Here is a 25,939-nt window from a genome sequence, read left to right as displayed (position 1 = left end):
TTGTAAAAGTGATATGGTTTCCCAGTCATCAAATAGTAAAATTTATATGGGTTACCAGTTATCAAATTGTAAAAGTGATATGGTTTCCCAGTCATCAAATAGTAAAATTTATATGGGTTACCAGTTATCAAATTGTAAAAGTGATATGGTTTCCCAGTCATCAAATAGTAAAAGTGATATGGGTTACCAGTTATCAAATTGTAAAAGTGATATGGTTTCCCAGTCATCAAATAGTAAAATTTATATGGGTTACCAGTTATCAAATTGTAAAAGTGATATGGTTTCCCAGTCATCAAATAGTAAAATTTATATGGGTTACCAGTTATCAAATTGTAAAAGTGATATGGGTTACCAGACATCAATTAATAGTAAAAGTTCTATGGTTTACCAGGCATCTAGTAAAGTTATATGGGCTACCATTTTGGCGCCATATTAAGCTACAGGTTTTACGCTCAGCCTTTATGCGTACCCAATTTTTCATGTTTGAATTGTATTTATTTTCATTGTTAACCCTTATTTCATTCAAATACATGTTTTCGCACCTGCCATTTGAATGTCAAAGCATGCTTCAATAATGCGTTGTTGTAATGATAATCCATTTATTTAAAAAATATTTATAAGTTAAACAAGTAGACTGACGCAAAAACCGAAAGAAAGGAAGAAACAAATTGATTAATTCCTTAAATATGACATTTTTATGCCTGGCAATTCTGTCTTTTCTTCTGTCATTCCTTTTAACTCTCAGAGTCAACATCGAACAGTCGAATGTGGTCGCGTATGATAAAGAACCATTTTCCTTCATTCCCATTTTATATCCCACTATCCTCCTCCCCTGCCTCTCTCCCCAATCCCTTGTATATATCTCCAGTCGCCCTTGATTATCTGTATCAGCATTGGAAGTACCCAGTTGGTCTTATCGTGACAACGTGGGTCGTCTCATGATGTGATGGACAGACACGACGCGATAAAAGAATCTTCAGACGGACTGAAACGGATTTGTGACCGGAAATGAACTGGCTCCGCAGAATACACCAGCTTAGTTTCGGATAGCTATAGTGCTTTCTGTATCTGATATATCAGTACACTGTTATCACTGTTAAAGAAATACAAAGTGTGAGCAATGACTACTGTTGTAATAAAATATATATATCAAGAAAAAAAATCATGTGAATATATGACTGAAGTCCTTATGCATTGTCATGGACGCCAATTGTTGATAATCTGTTCAAGATAGGTTAATCGATTGTTTAACAGTTTAATGATTAATACATCAAGTGCCCTATCTTTTTAAATTTTTAGAGAAGTTAATCGCAAGAATCATTAATCAGTCTTCAGGGTGTAAACAGTACATTACTTAGATCGAAATGACTGACATATAAAAATAAAGTTTCTTATTGATCTTCATGGTAAATAAATAGCTATTGGAACTCGTTACATACAGGCAAAGCCAATAACGATGCATTGTATGTCACCTTTCAACAGGTTGAACCACCGACTAAATGTGCCTGTATTTGTTCTGTATTTTTGTGAAGCGGATTAACCTGCAGATGTCTGACATGGTTTGAACAGTCATAAATGGTATTTTCCATATACAGACTAATCTTATTTGGCCACCTGTTTTAACCGACACATCCTTGAAATGACTCTCCAAAGTACTTAAAACGATTTTGCTATATGATTTATATGTATTAATATGTTTTCTTTCATACATGTACACACATCTTCAGTTCAATGATTTCGATAAATGAAGCAAATCTTACCACAATTTCTCATGGGTAACATGTGCAATGGTCTTAGAGGTAGATAGATTCTTTTTATTTTCTGTCATTTTTGCAACAACCTGAAACCAAAACATTGTTGATCGTCTACTTGTACCTGAACTTCCGGTCGCTAATTATATGACGCCATTGGGCTGTTACCAGATATCAAATGCTCCCATGGCGACGTATATCGATACTGACATTTAACAATTTTTCACGAAATTTTATTATAAAGGCAGGGAACTCTTTCTCATTGCGGTAGGTCCAGGTTTCCGCCCTTCTTATTTTGGCACATTTTTCATTTGTTTTTCTGTGATCAAGTTTGACAAAAGGGTTTGACGCAGAGAAATAACGGGTTCGATGTTAAAAAAATATCCTGTAAGAAAGTAGTTCCGATATAGGTCCATTTGATAAAGCATAATTTGTATTATATGTTTAATGGTGCTTTATAGAGATTAATGATATTACACTGTTTAAAACAATGAAAATTTCTATTTGATATTTTTCACTGTTTTGAAATTTCAGCCAAATATCATGCCATATTGAACATTAGCGCGCTCAAGCCTGGTTCACAATTTTAACGACATTCCGAAATGGCGTTCTTTTCGCAAAAAAATATGCGTGCTTTAACACATTGCAGAAATGGAGAAGTACCAGTTTTGTTGCAATCAGATTGCATCCAAGCACAGCAGAGCTACGGCAATATAAATAAGCGTTTATACTTCAGACTATATTACTTTTTGAAAATGATGTGGCCATCTTTCTAACAAGCGTACGGCAACATATCTTAACATCAAGAACTTCATTTCAATATATGAGAATGTCAAAAAATTAATTTAGGAACTTTACTTTCAAAATTAAATGAATTTAGCCTAAACTGACATAGTTCTATAGCTTTTATTTCCAAAATATATATAATATACTAGTTATTACTTATAAATAATATTTGGTATACATGATCGTGCGAAACGTGCTTTGATAAGATGGCCCTTATATTTTTACAACAATGACATAATTTGAAAATCAAATCCTGACTACAGTTTACGTTTGGGTACATAACACATCAAACGTCGCTGATCGGATTTCTTCAAACATTTGGGCACCCAAACAATTTACTACTTCAGCGTTTACATGCAGGTGCTGTTTGAAATAAATTCTAATAAAAGACATTTCACTGCCCCGAAACACACCGAAAAATGAACGAAATGATACATGTATTTATTATTCTTGCTTAAAATAATGAACCTGTACAATATGCTAAACTTGATTTTTTGGAAGCTTTATGCTTACCCACATTTGCATTGTGACGATTCCTTAAAAGGTAACACGTATAGAGTCTAGAGTAATGCTCCCTTTAAAAGGAATAGTTTAACTTTAACTGGTTCTATTCTGAAATTGTGAATGACCTCTTCAAATGCCTGTAACAGAAAATAAATGTTCAAGATCAGATAAATATAGGATCTGACACGAGTTGTCATTTAATACAAGATTTTATTAAACGAGTTTACTAACAACTTTCATGGACGAGTTTAATAAAAAATCTTGTATGAAATGACAACCAGTGTCAGATATTTTTTATCACATACTTAAAACGGTGTTTTTATTACCAATTTTGTTCCTTTCTGAACCCATTGCTTGACAGTCAAAGTACTCAAAGATGAATGTCAACGATGCGCCATATAAATAGTTCAAAATGAAAATGACAAAAACAGCTAGCAGTTATCGAGTTTTAATTCTGATCAAGCGCTGAACATGTCACAAATATAAAAATGTGTAGTAAAATATCCAACAACATTAATAACGAACAATTTTAACCAAAACACCCAATAAGTACACAATTTGATGACGTCACACTGAATTACATGCATTTTAAGCGGTTTAGGTGACCTACATCGGTCTGTCAAGTTGACTTGTGTGCACGGATTTAAAAATTATTCGCTGTCGCTTTCTACGATGATTTGCAGCGTCTTCTTAGTGTACATGGATTTTTACAACATTCAGATAATTACGACGAAGCCTTACTCTGAACTGCATAGATGTTGATGTTGAAAAAAAATCCACCGAGATTGTTTCCAGAGAACATGCTATTCTAGCCGTCATGGGATGTGTAATGAAAAGCCTATGCTGCTGAATTCGTATTTGTGTTTTTGGTAACCTACAGCTGATTAAACTGGCAAGCAAATTGCATTGATTGCATTTTGCCTGTGTTTGTGAAAATGGAGATGTTTGAAATGTTCTCGTATTGTTTGTCACTGATATGGCTGTATTTGTTGACAGGCTGGCTATTTCTGAATCTAGTAATCTGCATTATCTGGTTGGCGGAACATTGTTATCAGAAAATTTCGAACAAAATGCTTTCTGGCACAATGATTCGCTAGCGACTTGCCTCCCGGAAGTCCTTCAGCTTCATTATTGAGGTATTTGTTGGCGTTTAAACCATTTTGTTTACAAACAATGCAGATAGATATCTAGGTCGCGTTTGATTAGTCTAGCCAATAGAAATGTCTGATATGTTATCTTACACATGTGTACGATAAAAATATTCGTAATGGGTATATTACACGGAAAACAAGGGTAAGCATGTAAAAGACCCTACAGTCAAGAATAATGAGGTTTTTGCTACTGAGCTTGTTTCTGAAGTTTTTCACATAAGTTTTAATATGAATATATAAGGCACTCCGTGGCAAACGAAACAAATGATCTTTATGTTAGGATTGTAATCCTCATTGCGGAGCTGTTTTATAGAAGTATTTCCAATTTACCATACGAATCTTACACGACATATACAATCTGCGTTATCTCTCTCAATATTTTTTTAAGGTACAGTAAAATTATTATGTTTGCGTTTAATTTCAAAGTTTCGCGCAGTTCAAATTCACCAAATTTTATGGAAGTGGATATTATATGTAATTGGCGGCCAATATTATGATGAGCAGCACCGAGAGCGTGGTGCTATCCGCCAGCACTTTTTCCATAGAACAGACGAGTGGCTTCAGCTGAGGCTGACGGGAGTTCCCGTGCTCCTTTAAGGGGTGTACCATCTACAGTCGACAAACGATCAACAGCCTTCCTATGAAGCTATGCATGAAAGATCAACCAATGAACAATTTACTTAAGTTTAATGAAATGATACAACAGTCAGTATTTCGTTTGCTTTGAGTTTAAACCTTTATCCAACAAACCAGTTACGAATGTCGATTACTGTTTCCTCAGAAACCGTTTGGGTTGCTATATCTGATTGTTTTACAAACGTATAAATTGTATATGTATTCGATTATTTCCAATAAACTGTTCAATACTCTCATAGGTGCTAGTTTTTAAATTCAAAACGTGATCAGCCTATGATCAAAGCTATGTATGCTTCGTCTTGATGGCCATACTGCGAGGTACCCGAATGTATTGAAAGAAAAGATTTTTATTTTGTTTTTTTAATTAGGATAATTTGTAGTCTGACACACGACTACATGAATATACAACAAATATTCGTCAACACTCATTACACAAAATAATAATTTCATCAAAATTCATATTCTCTAGAGAATGAAACATATACAACGCAGTCCTGATATTAAATATTAACTAGATCAATATGAAACGGAACATCCGTTCTTATCAATTGAATTCTCGTTGTGTCAACATTAACAATATTTGAAATGTCATCGAAATTACCGCACACTTAATGATTTATCACATAGTTCTTTACATTCCAATTTTCATGTTTTGAAACTAAAGTAGGAAGTTCGGAGATATTAATAGACTGGTTTATGTAAAAATAATTGAAACTGGTTGCTGGATATATTTAGTGTTCCTTCTTTTTCCCCTCAATTAGCATTATAACAAGTAATTGCACGAACTTGCATATATATATATATATATATATATATATATATATATATATATATATATATATATATATATATATATATATATATATATATATATATATATATATATATATATATCTACTACAGATATTAAGGTGACCATATATATATTAATCTAGGCATTATGGGGACCGCTGGATTAAGGCGACAAAAATTGGTCTCCTTAATATTTTCAGTCCAGATTTGATGTATCAAATGTCAATAAAAATGTCCATTGACAGTAAGTTGATAAGCTTGAATGTTTATTTACGAGATCATTTCATTGTTTTAAATCTTATTATCTTTTAATATTAAAAAAAATATTCTTAAACTTTTGTGTGTGTATATTTGTGTATCCATAAAAATAGCTATTAAGGCGACCAGGGAAAAAATCATAATTTTGGTCAAAAATAGCTATATACTAAGCATTTTTTATTTGTTTTACTTTATTTAAAGCCTATTGTATAATATCCCGAAGTTTCATTCCATAAAATACAGAAATAAGGAAATTCGATATTTCGTGTACCATCAACATCCAAATTTTCAAGTATACAGAAATTTAACTTTCCGGAATATAACGGAAATTTTCGGGTATCTCCGTGGTACCATCTCCGTGCAATTATGCAGTATGGCGTTCATCTCTTACGGAAAGAGAATGGTAACTTGGTAAGTGTTTAAAATACATATTCAACGTTTTTTCGTTTATTTTTATGACTTTTGTACAGTAGTATAAATCGTCCACCCTTTGGATGAAAAGCAAATGATTTATCCGGATTTTGTTCATCCGAAACTAAATCACTAGTATCAACATCCGGTGTAATTTTTGCTTGTATTTTGGAGAAACTCGATTGATTTCTAACAAACTTGGTTTACCACTACATCGTCGCTTATTATTATTTGGTATGTTCCAATCTAAAAAGGGATTTGCTCCCTTAACATCTCAGATTTTAATAAATAAAAGACGAAATGATACAAATGCCTTACATTTTGTTCGTCAATGTCATGTCATTAGTCATTCTCACCACCTTTAAATAGCAGAACAGAACGAACACTATCACCAATTCGTATTGTGGCTTTTTGCATGTGTCTTAAATTCTCATATTTGATAATAAATGCAACAATAAAATATTTCCCTTATTCTGCCACAGTTATGCACCAGTCAATTGTAACCATGGCCCCCAGGCAGGTCTTGTTTATACCAGGGATAGCAGGGGAAATGGGCCATGTTTTTACGTTCCAGGTGGACCGGCAGTGCTGAGTGAATGCGTGTTATTGTTTTTGCGCTGAAAACAGGGAATGGGCCTAACCTAGGATGTCCCCAGGGGCATTTGACGGGGATCTGGTCATTTCGTAACCTTACCATTTCGTAACTGCTGAATCTTGGTTATTTCGTAACCATTTTGTCAGTCAATTCGTAACCATCAAGAAATCAATTGCTCATATGGTAACCACCATTTAACAAGGTGATAAATAGTACACTTAGCACCTCGTTAAGTGTATTGTTCGAACCTGGATGTATATGGCACAGCAACCAAGACACCAATTGGAAGACATTACTCAAATTCTCACTAGTAACAAGCCAATAATTTATGTTACTCAATAGTTATTAGATATATATATATCATGCTAAATTAGAAATGATTTGTCATTACGTCAAAATTCTTTCAGCAATCGTATAGTTTCAACTTGGAATAATTTGCCACATGAATTAGTGAACACCACATCTGTGAATGCCTTCAAGGCAGGTCTTGATAAACTTTGGAAAAACAAACGATTTGATACTTCTGAAGTATATTAAGTCATACCGAAGGCGGAGAACTTACAGACGAAGCAGTTTAAAGGGATTTACTAGCCTTTTAGGGCTAAAGAAGTTCCCTAGATGACAAAAGGTATACTACCAAAATATGTTAATTATTTTCTTACATTTTGCTTACTTGTAAACAATAATTTAAGACTGATCGCGATGTATTTTTGAGTAAAATTACGTGTCAAAATAATTCTGTGTATTAGGAATTCGCGAATCACGTGTCATTTTGTTTTGACAGCCGGTACGTCATTAAATATTACACCTGTGATGTTATGTTAATACGATAATCGATAATGATGATTGCGCTGTGGATTGACTGTCGCGCGATAATCAAACGATAATCAAACTTGTGAAAAGAAAATTGATTAAAACATTTATTTGTTTGTTGCAGAAAATAAAGAACTAGAAACGTTTTTTTAGTGATCATTTTGAAGGGTTGTTTTATCTTAAGACTTCTATGATTGAATCAAATTAGAGCGGTGCTTTAATTAAACTATCAAACATACTAAACAAGCATTAAATTACGAGAGTTGTTTTATTTCAAGACTTGGAAAAAAGATGGTTATAAAAACGCAGAAATGTTTAATTATGCTTATCACTTTTGCAAGTGCTTTAATCATGTCTCAACCTCCGTCTAAACGTCGGAGAATTGAACTGTCCCTAGAGGACAAAAGCCTTTAAAGGTTAACTCAGTTAATATATTGAGTAAACTTACTCTGTACATCGAATCCCCACTAAACCGGAATCCTCACTAAACCGGAAATTTTGCCCAGTCCGGACCTTGTCCGGTTTAGTGAGTTTCCAATGTATTAATTTCCAATAACAAGATACAAAATTAAACATATTATTTTTAATACAATAAGCATATAAAAAGCGCATACTCTCATTCGGCAAACTCACTACATTTTACAATACTTCTATGCAATTTAAAAAAATGAAATTCTAAAGTTATATGGTCTATATATTTAAAAAATATTGGCTTAAGGTCACAATTCCTCTCAATGGTAGAACATCTATGAATTAAAAAATTATTACATTTAATATTCAGCCTACTTATAATATTTCCTTCGCAACATAAAAAAATAGCTAGTGTGAATGTTTCTATTTGTCATAGTTTCAGAGTTTATTGGCAAATCGCACTACACTATTAGGAATAAAGAAGGAATACATCTACTAGATTTAACTTTGTTTATGTTGTTATTTTTATGTTTTATACTTACAGTAAACTTATTTTGTAAATTCAAATGGTATTAAATTAATTCCTCATAATTATAGGAGTCAACGGTTAAGATATGACCATTCGATTTCTTAACGGTTACGAATTGACTAACACAATGGTTACGAAATGACCAACAGTGAGCGGTTACGAAATGACCATAATTCATTTGACAGGGCTTTTACCAGCTGTTTGTCTGTGCAGAGCGGGAATTTTACCTGGGATTGGCTGGACCGAAAGTCAAAGTCCCTGCTATAAGCAGGACCTTGGGGGCCCATGCTGCAATTGACTGTTGCATTATTTGGATTTTTTCTTAACTTTACGCCACGCCCCCCTACAGTATTTTATAGTCAAGTTTAGTAACATTTATTTACAGAAATTGGATAACTTAACAAGTAAAGAAAACTGTACTGAGCTTTTGAACAAACCTACATACTTATAAATCAAAATTGATATTTTAGGGTCTACACTGAATAAACCCAAAATGTTAGTTTTGAATTGCTAAATTCGAACAGTATTTAGTCTATCCACACAAAATTTACAGGATCATCAGATAACAAATTTTCTAAAAATTCTCTGTTTGCCAAATAGGGAAGACAGGTTTAAGTGGGGTTAAAAGGTTGCTATCAAAGTGTGACCAAAAAAAACTGTTCAAAATTGTGAGTATTCATTTATCTTTCGTTCAGTAAAGAGCATGCAATGGCATAGTGGTTGGATTAGATAATCTGACAGCGGTGCTGGACGTCAGGAGTTCAAATATTGTTGTGAGTTCAATGTACCAAAAGAATACCTTTGGAATACACAATTATCTATAAAAATGGCAGAGCAAATTGCCCATATTGTAGTAATGTCTTAGATCCAGCTTGGATAACTTGGACACAGTAAACGGTTCACACCAAGGGAAATTCTCAGATAAAACAGCGCTTATGAACTTGAACATTACATTTTTCATTGAGACAAAGAAAAAACATTATTGCTGATCTTCTGAAAACAAATCTTGGATTTAAACTAATCACCAACAAAAATATATGCATTTTAATCACACAATGTAAACAACTGCGCCACAGATCTTATCTGTATGTTTAGGGTTTTTAAAATTTAGCATTTAAATATAGATTAGAATACTGGTAGGTCTGGTTGGTCTGTTGCTTTAGATGCTAAGTAAACATAATGTCAGTGATTTCATCACTATTTCTATTTAAATATCAGTTTTCTTCTTCAGAGCTTCTCACATTTGCACCATTTTTTACCATTTGAATCATAAAAAGATAACAAACAAACACGGATGGAACATTTGAAAATACAATTCAGTTGGTTTCTATTTTCTTGCTCATTTTTGCTTGAAATTATTCTGCTTGAATGTGATTTTTGTTGCTTAAATTTGAACTTAACTCTTTGTGAATATTTAAGGAATGTAAGGGGTCAGATTTCAGATTGCTCATTATTTCTGGAACACTAAATACTTTATTTGATTGTGTACACTGCACTTTCTTGTTAAGCATTCATCCAAATCATTTGGGTAAATATTGGCAGAAAAACTGCTTTTAGATTTATACTGGTCATCAAAACCGGCACTGACAAAACATAAGATGTGTTTAATTAATGTGCGGGAAAGAGGTTTAAAGGTGTCCGCCCACAACGAAATACTTGCGGGTCACAGTACCCCTTCAAGTAGTTCTTGAAAAAATTTTATTCTGTCAGGTAGCGTTTGATTATGTGTACATTGTATCCTTGTATGTATTTTCAAGTGTACACATGATTTATATAAGGTTTGTACAATTTTAGTTTTATTTAAATTTTAAAATTTTGACATTTTTTTTAAGATTTGCCTGCCCCTGTCTAAACACTTTAATTCTTGGTCTTTGGACTATTGTCTGCAACTTCAAAACACACTTTTTTGAACAGGACACATTTTTCTGATATTTTATCCAGTTTGATTGCAATATAAGTTGTATTTATCAATAATTTAAGTAAAAAATGACATTTATATTTCCATAATAACCTGGTAGTTATTTGTTAATTTGTTTTAATTCATGGATAGGTTTATTGCGAGTGTCATGGAAAGCTGGAACTTTTCAGTACACAACATGCAAACTGAGAATGAACTGTGTGTGCCGGCTTTGTGAACAAAAACGCAAGGCGGCTATGGTAAGTTGCGTCAAGATATCCTTGGGACCCACCCCCTTTGGACACGCAATACAATTCGTGTTTCGCTGATCTGTTGGCTGGGATCAGATCATCCATTTGGGGATTTAGATATGTTACCCCAGCCAACAGGCTGCATGTTTAATTTTACTCAATACTAAGCTTTGTTTTAGTGCGAACATCAACATGTTTATCTAATTGCAGTTGCTGCTTGGGACAATAAAGTTAAGTCAGCAACCGTCTACCAGACTGCAAGATTCATCTCTTCCAAAGGATGTCGTACCTTTCCAGGTGGGTGTGCATTGATTGATTGATTGATCGATTGATTGATTGTGAGTTTGTGTAAATGAATAACTGTGAAACCATAACCAAATGTTGGGCTGTAAAGGTGTGTATGTGCATGTTTCACATATTCTCCGTCCTGGTTGGCATACTGGATACTCAGACACTCTGCCATGAATGTTAGAAAGTTTGCCATGAATGTTAGAGAGTTTAAAGCTATTTCTTATTTTCCTGTGTAACTATATTGATGTTAGATTAAATTTACGCCGCCGTGTTACTGAGTAACAATTTGAAATTGGGCCAAAATCATCAAGCTAGAGCTTTGCATAATCTTTTTCAAACTTCTGCGAGATTTCTGCCCTTGACAATATTTGCTCGCAGCCCCCCTCAAAGTTGCACTTCGTTCAGTATTTCAAAGCTTACAGATACACTTTTTTGTTAATTTGATATCTTAATGTGGCTACTTCTAACTAAATAGATGCTCAAAGTAACAAGATGCTCTGGGTGTTCACTGGGTGACAAAGGCTACCCAGTATTGGTTGTTTCTTTTTTCTGAAAAGATGTTTCTAGTGAATTGCCCAGTTGCAGTGGTTTTGACGCCACAGAACCAGCATAGCTCCATGACAGATATATATGTTTTCGTCAATGATGTCAGTACTGCTGTATTGGAGGCCTCACAATTTCTGTGTGGAAATGTCATCTGATACACTCATAACGGCGTATTTCTAGCATAGCTTTCATAAGTGCATGGCCATTCTCTGTCATTTTCAGATACACTGTGTTTTGTGTGGATAAGAAATGCAGAGTGGTACCACCAATCACCTAAGCCACCATTCCCCTAACAGACAATAGGCTCATGGGGACAGTTCCTGCAATTTACAGAAAAGCTCTCAATTGTAGCCCTACGAACATCAGGTAAGCGATAAATCTGGACTTCAAGATATCTCTGTACTCACTGTAAGTTTATACTTCATTTGAACAAAACATAGGGCCGAATTCAGAACAATCACTCTCACTCACACTCAATGAGTTAATCCTCTGTAATCACATAACGGTCGAGATATTTTCGAGTGAAAGGTATATCTGTATTCACAGGTGTGAGTGAGACTCAAGTGTTTTGCGTGAGTGGGACATTTGTGAGTGCTCGGCTAGGCCACTTGAACTGCCCTTGAGGATTGGTTGTGAATAGGAATTGAATGAGTGTATGTGAAAAAAGTACATGGCAAGTAGAAAAGATGAAATATATCAAATATTTGGAACAAATAAGGGACATGCTCGTTCCCAGACAATATTTAAGAGAATGGGATAATCCATTGAAGTACATGTTCATTCAATAACGTGGCCATCTATAAACAAAACAAATTCAAAAGGATGCGCCTATCATATATTTGTTTTGTTTCGCAATGATCTTGATCCCCCAGCAATGTTGATGTTTGCAATTCCTCAATGGCTGCAAAGACAGGCAGCTAAAGGTACGTGAAGTTAGCATCCTAGCGGCATGAAGTTAGCGGCCTAGTGGCGTGAGATTGGCGGACTAGCGGCCTAAATTTGTTATCTATTTCAAGGTTCAATGGTTTAAATGGGAAATATGATAAATCAATGTTTTTAGTCGTACATTAGCAGCCTTAAATTGTTTTCTACTTCAGAGCATTTTTATATGAGTTTTCGTCTAAATCAATGCTAAAATAATTGTTTTCCTATGCAAAATACATCACGCTTGAGCGGTCTTGCAGCGTGAACTTGGCGGCCTGGTGGCCTGGCGGCCTAAAAATCCCCAAAACTCAATCCAGAAGCCCAGGAAAAGGGGGAAATGCTGATATTGGCTAAAGGATGTTGATTTATGAAAAGGACATTTAATTTATCATTGTTTTAGAAAAGAACGCATATAAAATGCTTTGGAATAGGAAACAATTTTAGGCCGCTAGTCACATGAGGCGGCTAGGCCGCCAGGCTGCTAACTTGACGCCGCTAGGCCATTTCATAGCGTGGTAAGGGAATTGATATGTATTTTCCAGCCTACATTCAGCTGGATTATTATTACTATTATTATTATTATTATTATTATTATCATTTTCATTATCATCTGACATCATCAGCAGCACCACCACCAGCAGCAGCACCACCAACACCACCAAATCATCATCAACATCATCATTATTATTATTATTATTATTATTATTATTATTATTATTATTATTATCGTCATTTTCATCCATTTTCCCCTACATTTCTTGAGTTGTTTTTCACTCCGAGGTGTTATTTCCCCATAAGAAGTAGATTCATTCGCTAATTCTATCCATCTGCTATTTTTTCAACTTCCATTTTTTCAACTTCCATATATTATTTTCAAACGCCCAAGACGGCTTTATGTAGAATACAAAAGCAAGATTATATATGAATACATATTTAAATTACGTGATACAATGGAAAACGGCTACATATTTAAAACAGCAACAACAACGACAACAACAAAAAACATGCATTTAAACGTATTTTGCAACAGTTATTTACAACCCAAAACGTTTATTTTTATTAACCAATTGTTAAATGTAAATTTCAGTTTCAGAATAACACTTATTATCATTTGTTTGTTGCTATAACTAACAATAAGGTACTCAAATCTCAAATAAACATATGTTTACAATGTATAATGTAAACATCACCATAGTCAAACAGATAATCCGATATGATCATGTAAACATACGTGTATAATTATATACTGTATTGCTCACTTGATGAAGTGGAGTGTTAGCGAGGCGTGTGAATACGAACAGATCACTTGAGTGTCACTCCCCATATTCCACTCAAGTGATCATTTGAGTGTCCCTTACGGGAATGTGGTTGGAGTGTGAGTGGGAGTGGATGTTCTGATTTCGGCCCTTACAATTTCAGCATCAAAATCCAGGTTAAGATCCCAGACCGAACTTTGTCTCCTTCATTAAACTTAATTTCAGATGTTCTATAAGCCACATACATGTTCACTACTTATGACGGATAAGAACTTTCGCAAATTGATTATAAATGCGTTTTCCCAGATTTACACCCTCCTCTTGCAGATACTGCCAATGGTGAAGCTTGGGTGCACCGGGCCGGTTTTCCAGCCGTGTGGAATCAACATCTCCAGCTGAACTGGGGCCGGGAATTATATAAGACTCCTTAGCAGCATGGTGAGCTTTTGCGTATTTATTTCCAGGCTCATATACCCGGCCAGGCTTCTGCGTTTAAGCTTTCCTTTCGTCATTTTTTTAAATAACGTATCTCAAGTCTTTCAATGAAATCACAACTGTGACACCTTTGGAGACTAGATTTAAATTAAGGAACCATTATGTGTAGAAAGCCTTTTGGGTGATTTAAAATCAAATTAGTAAACAGGATTCTCATGGTTCATGGTTTATAATTGGCCTTGTGGACCTTTCATTCTTTACTTTGGTAACAGCCGCTTAAGTATGTAAGAAGGGGGGGTACAGATGTGATAGTAAACAGTGTTTAATATGGTATATTTGTTTTTATTTTATCACCATTTTGAAGGTAATGATTGTGTTAAATCAGGGATAAGTAACAAGTTTAACACAAACACTGTAACATGTTTTTTTATTTCAAATAAATCTATAAATTATCTCTGGAGAATTTAGTCTGATCTCCATTTCTCAGAAAATGTAGCTGTCTAAGTGCCTATTCCATCAATGAGTATCACTGTCTTTAAATTGCTGTTGCGGTACAGTTTAAATAGCAAAAGTTTTATGGCCCTGCTTGTTTGCAACTCCTCATTCATTTTTGTACAGCGAGAAAAGTAAGGGAATTCTAGAGATTTACTAGAATTATGGATTGTTTTTTAGCTCACCTGTCACGTAGTGACAAGGTGAGCTTTTGTGATCACTCTTCGTCCGTCGTCCGTCCGTCCGTCCGTCCGTCCGTCCGTCCGTCCGTCCGTCCGTTCACAATTGCTTGTGAACACAATAGAGGTCACAATTTTGACCTAATCTTTATGAAACTTGGTCAGACTGATCATCTCTATAAAATCTAGGTCAAGTTCGATATTGGGTCATCTGGGGTCAAAAACTAGGTCACTAGGTCAATTAGTAGAAAAACCTTGTGAACACAATAGAGGTCACAATTTTAGCCTAATCTCAATGCAACTTGGTCAGAATGGTCATCTCTATAAAATCTAGGTCAAGTTCGATATTGGGTCATCCGCGGTCAATAATTAGGTCACTAGGTCAATTAGTAGAAAAACCTTGTGAACACAATAGAGGTCACAATTTTAGCCTAATCTCAATGCAACTTGATCAGAATGATCATCTCTATAAAATCTAGGTCAAGTTCGATATTGGGTCATCCGCGGTCAACAACTAGGTCACTAGGTCAATTAGTACAAAAACCTTGTGAACACAATAGAGGTCACAATTTTAGCCTCATCTCAATGCAACTTGGTCAGAATAATCATCTCTATAAAATCTAGGCCAAGTTCGATATTGGGTCATCCGCAGTCAATAACTAGGTTACTAGGTCAATTATTAGAAAAACCTTGTGAACACAACAGAGGTCACAATTTTGACCTAATCTTTATGAAACTTGGTCAGACTGATCATCTCTATGAAATCTAGGTCAAGTTCGATATTGGGTCATCTGGGGTCAAAAACTAGGTCAGTAGGTCAATTAGTAGAAATACCTTGTAAACACATTAGAGGTCACAATTTTAGCCTAATCTCAATGCAACTTGGTCAGAATGATCATCTCTATAAAATCTAGGTCAAGTTCGATATTGGGTCATCCGCGGTTAATAACTAGGTCACTAGGTCAATTAGTAGAAAAACCTTGTGAACACAATAGAGGTCACAATTTTAGCCTAATCTCAATGCAAATTGGTCAGAATGATCATCGCTGTAAAATGTAGGACAAGTTTGATATTGGGTCATTCACGGTCAATAACTAGGTCACTAGGTCAATTAGTACAAAAACCTTGTGAACACAATAGAGGTCACAATTTTAGCCTAATGTTAATGCAACTTGGTCAGAATGATCATCTCTATAAAATCTGGGTCATGTTCGATATTGGGTCATCCGCGGTCAATAACTAGGTCACTAGGTCAATTAGTACAAAAACCTTGTGAACACAATAGAGGTCACAATTTTAGGCTAATCTTAATGCAACTTGGTCAGAATGATCATCTCTATAAAATCTGGGTCAAGTTCGATATTGGGTCATAAGCAGTCAATAACTAGGTCACTAGGTCAATTATTAGAAAAACCTTGTGAACAAAATAGAGGTCACAATTTTAGCCTTATCTTAATGAAACTTGGTCAGAATGATCATCTTAACATAAGCTAGGTCAAGTTCCATATTGGGTCAACCCAGGTCAAAAACTAGGTCACTAGGTCAATTAGTAGAAAAACCTTGTGAACACAATAGAGGTCACAATTTTAGCCTAATCTCAATGCAACTTGGTCAGAATGATCATCTCTATAAAATGTAGGTCAAGTTCGATATTGGGTCATCCGCGGTCAACAACTAGGTCACTAGGTCAATTAGTACAAAAACCTTGTGAACACAATAGAGGTCACAATTTTAGCCTAATCTCAATGCAAGTTGGTCAGAATAATCATCTCTATAAAATCTAGGTCAAGTTCGATATTGGGTCATCCGCAGTCAATAACTAGGTCACTAGGTCAATTATTAGAAAAACCTTGTGAACACAACAGAGGTCACAATTTTGACCTAATTTTTATGAAACTTGGTCAGACTGATCATCTCTATGAAATCTAGGTCAAGTTCGATATTGGGTCATCTGGGGTCAAAAACTAGGTCAGTAGGTCAATTAGTAGAAATACCTTGTGAACACATTAGAGGTCACAATTTTAGCCTAATCTCAATGCAACTTGGTCAGAATGATCATCTCTATAAAATTTAGGTCATGTTCGATATTGGGTCATCCGCGGTCAATAACTAGGTCACTAGGTCAATTAGTAGAAAAACCTTGTGAACACAATAGAGGTCACAATTTTAGCCTAATCTCAATGCAACTTGGTCAGAATGATCATCGCTATAAAATGTAGGTCAAGTTTGATATTGGGTCATTCACGGTCAATAACTAGGTCACTAGGTCAATTAGTACAAAAACCTTGTGAACACAATAGAGGTCACAATTTTAGCCTAATCTCAATGCAACTTGGTCAGAATGATCATCTCTATAAAATCTAGGTCAAGTTCGATATTGGGTCATCTGCGGTCAATAACTAGGTCACTAGGTCAATTAGTACAAAAACCTTGTGAACACAATAGAGGTCACAATTTTAGGCTAATCTTAATGCAACTTGGTCAGAATGATTATCTCTATAAAATCTGGGTCAAGTTCGATATTGGGTCATACGCAGTCAATAACTAGGTCACTAGGTCAATTATTAGAAAAACCTTGTGAACAAAATAGAGGTCACAATTTTAGCCTTATCTTAATGAAACTTGGTCAGTTATTGACCGCGAATGACCCAATATCGAACTTGACCTATATTTTTCTAGAGATGATCATTCTGACCAAGTTGAATTGAGTTAAGCCTAAAATTGTGACCTCTATTGTGTTCACAAGGTTTTTCTACTAATTGACTGGCCTCTAGGGGCCATACTTTTCATTGGATCTTTATGATAATAGGTCAGAATGTTCACTTTATTTAGCAAAGCTACAGGTGAGCGATACAGGGCCATCATGGCCCTCTTGTCTTGAGTTACACAGTACATAAGGAGGAATAAGTGTGTACACAACTCCTCATTTTATTCCTGTTTATTATTTATATATGTAACATAGATGTGTACAAGACTTAGAAACATGACATAAAAGAGCTCACTTTGATAAATTTTCTCAGAGAAAGATATCTTTACTGTTAAAGTAAGAACTTTTACTGCATAGTAAGTAATGTCTTCTGCTCATCTTTATGACATCATTACATGGAATGGAAACTTCCCAAGATACATTTCCACATGGCGCAGCTCATTTATATATATTGCTGATGGATTGTTTAGAAAGGGACAGTTTTAATAGGACAAAATGTTTTAATCGCCATTTTACAGAGTGCCAGCCAGTCATTGCTGTTCTTTTCATTGCTGAGGAGGACAGTCCTGCCAACATAACAGTTTGTTCAATAACAGGTAAAAAACTGGTCTCACTTTACATTTTCAACCACTGCCAGATAATATAATCTTATATAATGATAACTCCTTCTTCACAACTGGTGTTAAATATATAATGATTAAACTAACAATAAAATGGAAATTATGCTCTTTAAACTCAGAACCATTATTGACTGTCTGATGCTACTGGTAAATGAACTGGTCTTGATGTCCTTTTCTTGAGATAATAACTATTTGCATATTACCCCGGTACTACTATTGTACATTCAATAGAAAATCGTCTTGTTTGTATCGTTAAATGGCTTTATAATATTCCCCACTTCCTGATTCTTGAAAATTATGTGAACAAATGACAATCCTACTACCATTTAAAGTTTGATTAAATTTCGGACAAATGTGTGTGTTTAAATTTGCCTTCTGCTTAAAGTAAGGGTATATATACTGGGCAAGAAGTGCTGAATTTCATCGTGAATGACAGTGATTATCCATAGTTTGAATTTGGTTCGGACATGTTTGACGGGAATTTAAAGACATTTTTTTGTCATCATTTTCGCATACATTGTTTCATTCCAAGATAAAAAATATAACCTTTTTCAAAATGTTCAATCTGTGAGAGTGCAGCTTTAATAGACCAGTAAAGACTTGTCGATGTGAAACTAAACTCTCAATCAAACTTTGGTAAAAGATCAAATGCGGGGCTCCGTGTGCGGCATAGACTGTGTTAATATTTATTTAATATGATGAAGAGCTAGTTAAGTTATTTTTGTTAAAAGTCTTCATTTGAAGCAAAATATGTTGCAATACCCTGTATGAATTTTCTTCACTGGATATTGATTCATAAAAAAACATTGCTCCAGGGTGCGGAGCTATTTTTTGCTATATGTCTATACTGAAAAATCTTCTCCTCAGAAGTCAACTTTGTTCCCCAATGTGCAAGGCACAATCGGTGAAAATAATTTCAATAAAAGTCACTGATTATTATTATTGTTATTATTATTAATAAACTTTTACTATTTCAGGAGACAAACAGAAACACAGAGGTGCTATACATTCTGATTGAAAAACAAATGCTTCTCCCATCATTTTGGCGTGGCTCAGATCAAGAGGAGAATTTTAAGAAAGGTAATAACTGAGCAACTAAGAACATGCAAGTTGCACTGGTTAGAGTGTAAGACCCATCTCCCTTCATAAGAATTGATAATCATCACTGTATTAAATCAAGAAATTGAAACGTAAGTGTCTTGTCTTTTGCAGTGTTTTTGAAATATAATATAATTTAAAAAAAACTAAATTATTTAATATGATTGTGAATGTGTGATGTTTTCTTCTGATCATTCACTCTCAAAAACCAGATACTAAAAACATATTTGTAGATTTTTTTGTTTTACTTGTAAATATAGTTTTAAGGTTGTATTTTAGGCAAAGCCTTTTATTCTGCTCAATACAAACTTAAATATTGTAAGAGTTATGGCCCTTTGTAATTTTTAAACAAATACATTTTTTTCATGTTTTTGTAAGCCCATTATTAAGGGACTTTTAATATTTTCACCAGCTGCATTATAAAGTCAGACCAAAAGTGTTCAGTAAGTGTCCAAACAATAAGTTAGAACAAATATTGTTGTAGAATGTTTTGTGAAGACATACAATTGGATTACTTTTGTGTCAATAGGATTAAGGTTTCTGCACATAAAAATTATTTAGAATTGCATTTGGGTCAGTCGGTTCACGTTCAATATTACTTGCAGTATAAGTGGAAGCAGTGACTTAAAATTAATTACCAAACAGTTTCTGCTCAATTGCTTTGAGTTAACATACGAGTTATGAAACTTGGAATACTAGTTCTTGGTGGCATAAATGAAAGACCTTGTTTTGTCACATTGACTTGTTAGCAAGCACTAACTTCCTCTAAATTCTCTTCAGGTGATGATTGGGCACACACAAGAAGACATAGATCACAGGTGTCTAGCCATATGAGTAGATAGGAGTGTCACACTCTGCCAAACTTACTTCATCAGACGAGCAGAAAGCTTCTCAAGATCCCGCACTGCACACTAAGACATAGTCTTTGACTACAACAAGGTGATGAAAGTACAGAGAGGTCCAATTGAAATCAATTCTGTGCTGCGTCATTTCTTCATTCTGGAAGTCGATGGACGTGATTTATCATGGCATAAAGTGTGCAGTTTGCCGACTATCAGCAGTCTTGTTCACCAGCTGTGCAACTTGAGCTGGTAGCTTTATTGCTTGAAGCCACTGCACAAGAGGGGGGAAGGTGCAGGCTCATCAAAAAGTCTCAAAAGTTGAAACTAGGAAAAGAAGTTTATCAAGAGTGTGAATCTATTTTGAAAACAATCGTTACAATGATTTGGTTTCCTTTGAAACTTGATACATACTATGAATTGAGATGCTTAAATAAAAAACCGCTATTCAAATATCAGGAAACTGCCTTTTTCATACTAAAGGGTAAATGATGTCGCCATTTCCTGTATGTATTTAAATAAGATATGTCTCCACAATTAATATTTTTAGGGAATTTTTCTCAACCTAATGAATGAGATTAAATTGTACAGCGTTATATGAGCTTAATATGTGTTTTCTCATTCTTTAAAATTGGTGAAAAATTGTCAGAAGATAATTAGACCAGTATCCATTACTGCAATCATACAATCAAATATACAGGGACAAGCCCACTGGGCATATAATATAATTAAACCCTGTTTAGGGGCACGAGGCAAACAGAGTTACTTTCAAACGTTAAAGCTGCACTCTCACACTTTAGATGTTTTGACAACCTTTTTCATTTTATGTCTTGGATTGGAACCATCCAATTTTTGCGAAAAATTAAATCCCAGATTTTTCTATTTAAGTTAAAACATTGATGTTTTTCATGCACTTTTCTTAAACCGTTAGTAACATTAATTTTCGAACGGAAATATGAAATCTGCGATCTGATCTTTTGTCAGCAATCTTTTATCATTGGTTTGCAGATAATTACGCAAAAACTTGCTCATTCCAAGACAAAAAAAGTTGTGGAAACGGTATATCTGTGAGAGTGCAGCTCTAAATGTTTAATTGCTTGATTTTACTACTGTATTAGAAATTACAGGGATTGGGGTATATTTTTAGTGTTTTTATTGCTTGTTTTTGATTCATACAGTCATACTTTATTCTTCAGGGCACAACTTACAAATAGACAAAACTGGAAAATGGTCATATCAAAAGGTCAAAGATAATGCAAGTTGAACAATCATATTGTTCATGGCTTGTATTTTTGGTATATTTTGTTGCATATTCTATAGAAAAGTTGAAAGTTAAAAATAAATTCATAGTTGAAATGATGGCTTTGAATGGTATTGTCAGATGAGAAACGGCACTATTAAGAAATAGGTATAATGGTACTTTATTTATTTTAATCAATTTTAGATATTATGAAAATTATTATCTTATTTAGTACATGAGACCTTTTAAACAGTTATTGACAATATAACAATGTGTATATGAAGCTTTAGATCAACACTTAAAGCTGCACTCTTACAGATTGTCAGTTTAGACACAAAATTGTCTCAAAATCGGCTGATTTGGTTATCATTCCTTTAATTCAGTCATATTAGATAATTCACGATAGAACCAATCAAAAATGTTTGGTAAAACTGCCGAAAAGTTCATTTACATTAAATTGTTCGTAATGCTTTTAGTCATTGTTCGTAATGCTTTTAGTCATAAAACATCATTTTTTTAAACATAAATATGATGAACTGCAATCTGATCTTTTTTCAGCAGTCTTATATCACTTAAAATTGGGTCTAGACATTTCTGCAAAAAATACTCCATTAATAGACGATCAATAAAAGAGTACCGGTAGTCAAAACGATCAATCGGCGAGATTGCAGCTTTAAATACACCTTTTAAGACCGCTGTAAAATTCCAATGGTTTGCCTAAATCTTTAAAGCTAGCATACTGTTTAATTGACAACCATACTTATTGTTTAAAAGTGTCATGATATCTTTGTACAATGTTTTTATATAATTTATTAAAGAAGTCAAAACAAATTTGTTTATCTTGTAATTTGTTATCTATTATTTAAATGACTCAGACAAAAATGGGAACGTCAGTGCTAGTTCTTTTACTATTAACATCCCATGAAGTTTCTATTGGTGTAGCAGCAAGGAGGTGTTACATTAAGGATGCATCATTTAAACCAAATTATACATTCATATGCACATCATACAGGCGTGTAGCCGCCTATACGTGAATACGCCACTGAATCCACATGATTCTGACAAAAAAATCAACCAAAGTTGCAGTATGCGAACTTGACTACATGAATCTAAAATAGGTTATTTTCCAGTACTAAATAATGCACATCGGAACGTCCAGAATGCACTAGATTGCACCATGGTTTTCAAAATTTTCTGAGGGGGCACGCCCCTGAACCCCCCAGCACATTTATGAATTCACATGAATAGAGGGGTAGCTACGCCCCTGACATAATTGAAACCACAGTGTGGCTAAACAACACTTGTATGTTTATCATACGCAGTGATCTCCCATGGAAATGCAATCGTCAAAGAATCTGAAGGGGCTGTTTATATGGACTAGATTTGAAATGCACCAAGTGTTTAAAAAGTTGATTTCAGTCACGAAGAGAATCAACCATACCCCACACTTGTTGGAGTAAGATGAAATGTCCACTTTCCGCGAGAAAGAAAGTACATTGAAAATGTTCATTTGATTCAATTGACTTTATCTTTTTATAAATATGTTGCAATACATAAAATACGTTATTTGTTATAATTGTTTACCCATGTTGAATTTTATTTGGCAAATTTATAAGAGATTTATATATTAAGAAACTCAGCCGCTAAAGAGGATATGATTATGACATACTTTTTTTTTATATCTTTCGAACATGAGTTTTTGAGTGAATATAAGCGAATGTTTTGAAAATGCATCTTTTACTTGGATTTTATAGATTGTTATTACGAAATAAAGTATGGCGAATCAAACGAAGTGTTAAAGCCAAGATATTGATGGCTGAAACCCTTCAATAAATGTTGATATGTGCTAAAATATAGTCTTTGAAGTCCAAAATTTTGAAATGCGTTACTAACCCGATTCAACAAAAGGCTGTTGCACAATCAGTTGATTGACATAATCACGTGATAAATCAATAACTTCCATTAAGGTTAAAATATTCAACACCTTAGTATGAGTCCCTGTGGGCGAGTGGATAAGCGTTCCGTTTTTTATTCTATGTGTTATCTGCACCCCCATGTGCTTGCTCCCAACTTGAACAAGATTAATTTTTAATACTTTACTGTAAAATGCAATTGAAGTATAAAAGAAAATCAACCTGGTTACTATTATTTCTGCAATTTCAGTACCAAGGAGTAAAATAAATATACATGTAAGTGTTTTCAGATGCATTACGAGGAAAAATATGCTTGGTGCCAAAACATGAGAGAGTCTTTTTAAACGGAAAAGTTTTGGCAGTTACTCAGTCAGTCAGATGGTGATAAATATAATGCATAGCATCATCGCTCTGGAGTACGAGAACGTTGTATACAGAGAATGTTTTTACTGAACATGCGTCTGTTTATTTTGATGCCATAAAAGGTTTAAACTGTTTAAAGGAACTATAACATTATGAAACAACAAATCTGATTACAGATATCAGTGGCAGATCCAGGAATTGACTTAAGAAGGGGTACGTGAAACTCATGGGCTTAATCTTTCCACATCCGCCCCTCCCTCAGAACAGAAATTGAATGGCTTAAAATGTTGGACCGGGGTGGGGGTTAGACTCCCCTAATTTATAGTCCGAAATAGTGCATTTTTATCTTAATATTGTATTTTTTCCCGATATTGACTGAGAACGTATTATAAACGGACGATTCAAAGGGGTGGGGGACGGCGCGCGCGCTGGGACCGACCCCCCCCCCTGAATCTGCAATTGAGTACATGCATTAAAACCGTCTCCGTAGCCTATTGGTTAAGGCGTTCTATACCCTTCATCTAATTGACTTAAAACACTTCACACAATTGTTCAGGACCATCAGCCAATGAGGTTACATAACTCCATAATACAAGTTATGGCCCCTGATTGACTTCGGTTAAAGTTTTAGGCAAGTAAAATTTAAGGGGAAGTTGGAATTTAATAAATAAAACTTCCATGGGTCACAATGGACCCAATGAACAATGTTCTTTTATCATGAGCTAACTGTTCAAGCGTTAACAGACACACGAAACTTTTATTGTTTTTACAAGCACAGAACTTGTATTTAGCATTTACAGTTTCTATATAATTCAACTGAAAGTTCTATTTAACCATAATATATCAAATATTAAGTCACCATTCACTAGCGGATTGAGAAGGGGGCGCAATTGTCTTTAAAATCGTCCAAGTTTACTTTTTGTGTCAATATATGAGAAGAAAATAAATACGCACATAATGCATCATTTCCGACTACAAATTGTTAAAAATTTCTTGATTGAGTAACCCTCAATCCTCCTGCAAACGCCCCTTAGTAACGCCCCCTTCTAACGACAATTCCTGGATCCGCCCCTGGCCATTATATTTTTTGTTTATCAAACGGTACACATACCAAGTGACTGAAGCTGAATTTCATTTAATGAATGAGATGGTCTGTAAAAGATTTCCGATGAATATCCTATGAAATTTGCAGTCCTCCCGTTTCGACCGGTCATTGTTTGTGGATTTATTACACACAATTATATAAAAATACTATTACAAAGTTGTCTCTTAAGGTTACGGGAGCCTTCACTGTCAAAAGTAAGATATATATAATTTGTCCCCCTAATGCCATAAAATATGGATGGTCCCCTTAATGCCTAAAAAATAATATAATATATACACTGGTCTCCATAAACCCTTCGACATATATACCTGTCCCCTTAAAACCTGCAACATACTTACAAATTATTAAGGAGACCGCAAATTACGTATATTTTTTGTTAATTAATTTAAGAAGCCTAAATCTTGTACACATAATAAATGATCATTTCAATACTAAATTATCAACAAAAAGGCAAAATAAAGTATAAAACAAAAAATATACAAATTGTCTCCTTAATGCCGTAAAATACATACGGTCTCCTTAATGCCCTAAGTAGATATATATATATATATATATATATATATATATATATATATATATATATATATATATATATATTGGAGGTTACGCACATCTACGATTTCAAGCATTATATTATAGCATATACACATGTCATGTACTATATATTATTACAACTGGTCAGGACGAATAAGCACAGCGGAAAAAGAAGTTGCACTTGAGTTATAAATAGACTCTCTGTATGAACAAGCACCAACGCTGATCCTATCGTGGACCTTCAGACGAAATGTTCCTGTGGCGGATGATGCATAACCATCTTGATCGTTATTACTTAAAGGATCGTCGTAGAGGTATAACTTATTGCTCCCGTTTATTTGTATGTAGCATAGTATATAGACCACATTAGTTCCATAATTTTTCCCAATGGCGGCAGTGACTATGTACAATCCTGGTACACGACATGTGAACTCTCCTGTAGCGCTGTTGTAGTCGTTGCCTTCATTCAGGATCACATTTGGGAATCGGATAGCTGATGATACTGGAGCTGGCGCATATCCCGTCGCCGTAAATGCCGATGAACCTATAAGAAGGAATCAATATATTTAACTTTGATATCCTAAAATTCTAACCTTATTTAAAACCATGCCA

The 25,939-nt window shown here is 34.5% G+C and overlaps 1 long non-coding RNA gene across 3 annotated transcripts; it reads left to right on the top strand.

Annotated features, from left to right (window-relative positions):
* The first annotated feature begins 5,758 nt into the window (after nt 1-5,758).
* LOC128239475 (uncharacterized) lies at nt 5,759-22,199 on the top strand. Of its 3 annotated transcripts, none has more exons than XR_008261890.1 (7): nt 5,759-6,289; nt 10,996-11,082; nt 11,845-11,988; nt 14,130-14,240; nt 18,134-18,211; nt 19,213-19,315; nt 20,114-22,199. It is a non-coding gene; the product is annotated as an uncharacterized LOC128239475 (long non-coding RNA). The 3 variants fall into 3 exon arrangements; XR_008261889.1 differs by having other exon boundaries at nt 5,759-6,523; XR_008261891.1 differs by lacking the exon at nt 5,759-6,289 and adding an exon at nt 10,757-10,794.
* Nucleotides 22,200-25,939: the final 3,740 nt, after the last annotated feature.

The sequence above is a fragment of the Mya arenaria genome, chromosome 6, assembly GCF_026914265.1.
Source record: "Mya arenaria isolate MELC-2E11 chromosome 6, ASM2691426v1".
NCBI lineage: Eukaryota > Metazoa > Mollusca > Bivalvia > Myida > Myidae > Mya > Mya arenaria.
This window is presented reverse-complemented; position numbering and strand designations above follow the sequence as displayed.